Genomic DNA, 5,014 nt, shown 5'->3' with positions numbered 1-5,014 from the left:
AGACTGGCTCTTGGACTTTGTTCCAACAGTGTCCTCATGTCCAGTAGTGCATCCTCCAGGGCCTGAATCAGACGTGCTGCATTATTTTCTTTGCAGATGTTGGAGTCATCAATACGGGACACCACAAAGTGGATGTGGTCATTCATAATACTGTAGCACACACAGTATGTACCAGGCTTCTCATGGCCAACACATTCCAGACTTGGATACAACCTTATGAACAGGGACAGAAGTGAGAATGCAGTGGTCAGTTATTGATGTAGCACTGAGATCTTCTTCTGGGGCTATTCAAGCAGCAAATGGCCGTCACCATGACACTCTGAATTACCCACAGTTTGTCTCTTCACTCAGAAAACTCGATCACATATTCCCTATATAATTGAGCACTGCTCCAATTGTTCCAACACATAGAACGCCAGAACCTGCCAACCAATTTTTGGTAAGAGGATTTATTTATCAGTTTCTCCAGTGTCAGGCTGTGTAAGTGTTCTGCCTATGCCATTGTATTTCCTTAGCACCAATCCCTGGATTCTAAGTATAGCCTGAAACCTTTTGAAAACTGGGTAACGCAGTTTCATCTCAGTTAAGGTTGTGTTGCATCATGACTGTTATTTAAACGAAACCTTTGCAGATCTCTAGCTACCCTTGGTTCAGAACGTAAGGAGTAAAAATCAGGCATACAAAGACAGTCCATCACCTGTAGGAGGCCAGCTGCAGAGCCATCTGTACAAAAGCATTAAGTCTCATCTCGTGGGTCTTTATGACATTTTTTCCAAAGTGCTCAAACACCATAACCCTCAGATCCAGGTCTTGGGACAGCCTGCTGTGTAACTCAGTGACAGATTCTTAAAGGTGGTTTACTGACGAGTGGCACAGCAAACCTGCAAAACATGAACCAGCTACAGCTCCTACACCTGTTACACACCTTTTTTTTTAAATCTCAGTTCTTTCCTGTACAGTCATTTTCGATCACTCAGCCAAAGGAGTAATATGTAGTGACAAAGGGCAACATGGCTGCCTGACACTGACACCTAGATGGTCAGACATTTTATAGAAGAAGGACCCAGAACAGCTGAGATAGATGAGGCTGAGAAGAAGCCTGAAGCTTGTGCAGAACTGTTTGCTATCTTTAATTCTTTGGATTTCATTTTGCCAAAATCCAAAGTAAACTGTAGTTGTCATAAATTATTAACGATTAACTGACTATTAATGTGGCCGATGATCGATTAAGGACCTTGCCTAAAATTTAAATTCCTGACACAGACACAGTCGTGCAGTTTAACCTACAACAAAGCCTCACATTTTAAAAGCTTCTCATATATTTTATGTGTAAAATCTTATTCACATGTATAAAGCAGGTTAACTGTGTATAGGAGTATGAAGAAGCATTAAATAAATATAAATGAATATAAATATATCATATTATATTTTTAAAGTGTACTGGCTGAAGTTCATGTCTGTGGGGGTTAACACCAGACTGGAGCTGTGTTGATGCGTTAAATAACTCTCAAAGGACCAAAGAGATAATGACCTGTTGACCACCTCAACCACTTCACTTCAGGCAATTAAAACTGTTTGTAACAACACATCATGTTGGATCATTCTGACACTTATTTCTCATTATGGAGGGAAAGGTTATTTTTGCTCAGCCTCAGGGGGCTGGCTCGCTGTGGCCACTGGGTGATAATTAGCTGTTTCCAGTGTGGCTGTAGTCAGACCTGTCCCATGAGGCCTGGCCTGTTGTTCACCACGGTGCAGACAGCACCCACGGGAGGGCACGGTAAAGGACACTAATGACACTCATTACAGTATCCTTACATCAGCTCTGAATGAATTGCATCATATTAATAAGAAATTACTTTTGTCTTTCATTCTTTGGAGGCACACACACACATCAAAACAAAACTTTCCATCACTTTTAGGATGCACTTTGTTGTTAAGTTTGTCACCACCCTCTGACCTCTTTGACCTATGAAAGTTTAAAAACCTCACATTTAGTTTCTGCATGAATGAATGATGACAGAAAACAAGAGATATTCAAGTATACAAGTCATTATTATTAATGCAAATTAAAAGTTGAAATACAGATGCATTCTTGCTACGGTCAGTAGAAGTAGAAGTACTTCCTTTATTTCAGTCATATCTTTCTGTATCACATACAGCAGAGGCTGTCAGCATTGTTACTTTTACACCTGGAAATAAACACACACACTCGGTGGGATTAGAAGACCCCTCCAGCAGATTGGAGTTCTAAGATACATGATGCAGCTGGCAGCTGATATTCTCTTTAAAAAGGACAATGGAGCAGATTTTTACAAAGATACACACGACTATAATGAAGAGTGATGATGAGTTGACCTCTTACAGAGAGGTCAGATAATATCATCGATCAAAACCTAGGGGTATGTCGATTATACACTGAAACTTTGATGCTTTAGTCATAAAATTCACACCCACCTTCCCCATCTGCCCTGCTATCAATCATAATCAACAGAGAGAAAAACAATGCAGCTGAGTTTAAAGCTGTTAAGACCATCAACATTTTAACACTTGATCATCTTCATCAGTTAGTGTTGATATATTACTGTGGTTTGACCTGTAACAACAACCTCATGAGGTGTTTATAGATCTCTTTCATTTTCAGTCCGTATATGATTGGATTAAAGAGAGGATGATACACAATGATTAGTAAAGTCATGATAAAACGGGCCAGTTTTGGTAAATCTGATTCCAGTCGAACAACAACAACATCATACGTAATAAAACAGGAGAAGTTGATTAGAACCAGCAGGTGAGGTAAACAGGTCTGTGCAGCTTTCCTCCTGACTTTTTTACAGCTTCTGAAGGTTATTCTCAGTATCATGGTGTATGTGAACAGTATGAAGAGCATAGGGAAAACTGTAATATTGAGCAACACGAACACACCATAAACAGACAGTGCTTTAGAGCTCACACACTGAACTATGTAAAGCGATGTGTTACAGAACAGTCCTCTCAAACTAAAGTGACAGAGTTTTGCGTTTGCATACAACACACCTGCTCCTGTGAGCTCACACGCCGGCACAAACCAAGAAAAAAACAGAAAGACATTGATGGTTGTTTTCCTCATGATGGTTGGATACTGCAGAGGTTTACATATGGACACATACCTGTCATAGGCCATGGCTGACAACAGTAAAAACAGTGCAGTCTGCAGTGGCCAAAGTGTAATAAATACAACCTTGAAAGACACAGGCTGAATAAGTTATGACCTGTTTTTCAGATAAAAGGTCAATCAAAAGCTTTGGGTAGATAGTTAGTGCTGTAGAGAACAGAGTTCACTAACAAAGCTGCAATGAAAATGTACATAGGCTCATGGAGGTTTCTGTGAATCACGATAAGACACACGATGGTGGAATTACAGCAGATTATTAGAATATATACTGTAAACATGATCACAAAATAAAGATATCTGTATTCCTGCACTCCTACATACCCATCAAAAGTTATATATGTTACATTCAGTTCATCATCCATCACGTTTGTGCTGTGTCACGTTCATCTGTGACACAGGCAGACTCATAGAACAGTCAGCTATGACCTGTGTTAGACTGTCTTATTCATTCACAGCTACAGTCATGTGTTTGATTCTGTGGAAAGTTTTATGAAACTCTTCACCCTCCATGGATCTCATTAAACTCTCCTCTAACATGTAAACAACTTCAGAAAACTCCAGAGTCCTAAACCCAGAGGTTTAGTTACTGTAGACCTGTTTGCAGGTTGGAGTGACTCCATCACAGTTTTCTGAGGCCTTGTCTTAGCAGCAAGAAAAATGAATCAATAGATAATTATTCCGTTTGCTACAGCAGCAAACAAACAGGTGTTGATGATAAAGGACGATGGTTCTTAACCTTTAACATGTGACCCTCTTTTGAGGATGAATATTGTGCTTCTTCATTTGTTCATAATCATTTCTGCTTGAAAATGAAAGAGGAAGAACCACTTTACTGTTTAATATGTCATTTGTAAAGTGAATATTCGTTTCAGTACCTCAGAGGTTTGTGACAATAAGTGAAAATCAGATTTGGTCACGCTGTAATGAAGCTTCGGTGTCATATTCACCAAGAAAACTTGTGCAAAAATGTCAAAGTCTGATCTGAACTTTGTAATAGATACAGTGATGTAGAGACAGACTGTGACTGAAGCATTTCTGATTTCAGTTCTGTCTGTGTGAATGAGTGAAATGAGGGAGGCAGAACCAACAGGTCTACAACTCTTTTATTATAATGACCAAGGTCAGACTTCTATTAATAACTGGAAGTACACAAACTGAAAGCACACATTAACAAATGTCACTGGCTCACAGATTGTCTTCATCAGTACAAGTGGTCATGTGATTAAAACAGGATGTATACTCCTGATGTAAACCATCTCCTCCAAAGACTGTGCATCCTTTCAGACTGTAAAACAAAGTCTGGGTAGAGGAAGATACAATGTGAACGTGAGGACAGATCTGTGTTAAACAGTCACATACTGCTGTGTTCACAGCTGTTAAAACATCAACCATCAACATCTTCAGGAAATGTTTATCCTCACTTACACTTCATAATATGAATGTTGAAAATAAAAAGCTGGTGATACTGAAAAAAACAAATCCATTGGATAACTGGTAAAAAAAAAACAAAAAAAAACCCAACAAACTACATCAGTTACAGTGTGGATATATTGTATGATTTGTCCTGAAACAAAAAACTGCTTTGATGCATTTAGAGATTTCTTTCATTTTCAGTCCGTATATGATTGGATTAAAGAGAGGATGATACAAAATCATTAGTAAAGTCATGATTAAACGGGCCAGTTTTGGATAATCTGTTTCAACTTTGATGCTTTAGTCATAAAATTCACACCCACCTTCCCCATCTGCCCTGCTATCAATCATAATCAACAGAGAGAAAAACAATGCAGCTGAGTTTAAAGCTGTTAAGACCATCAACATTTTAACACTTGATCATCTTCATCAGTTAGTGTTGATATA

The 5,014-nt window shown here is 38.8% G+C and overlaps 1 pseudogene; it reads right to left on the bottom strand.

The window, feature by feature from the left end:
- Positions 1 to 2,581: 2,581 nt before the first annotated feature.
- On the bottom strand, positions 2,582 to 3,550 carry LOC127142833 (olfactory receptor 11A1-like; annotated as a pseudogene).
- Between the last annotated feature and the right edge of the window lie 1,464 nt (positions 3,551 to 5,014).

The sequence above is a fragment of the Lates calcarifer genome, linkage group LG1 (assembly GCF_001640805.2).
Source record: "Lates calcarifer isolate ASB-BC8 linkage group LG1, TLL_Latcal_v3, whole genome shotgun sequence".
Classification (NCBI taxonomy): domain Eukaryota; kingdom Metazoa; phylum Chordata; class Actinopteri; family Centropomidae; genus Lates; species Lates calcarifer.
The sequence above is the reverse complement of the archived record's forward strand: the minus strand, read 5'-3'. Positions and strand labels throughout refer to the sequence as shown.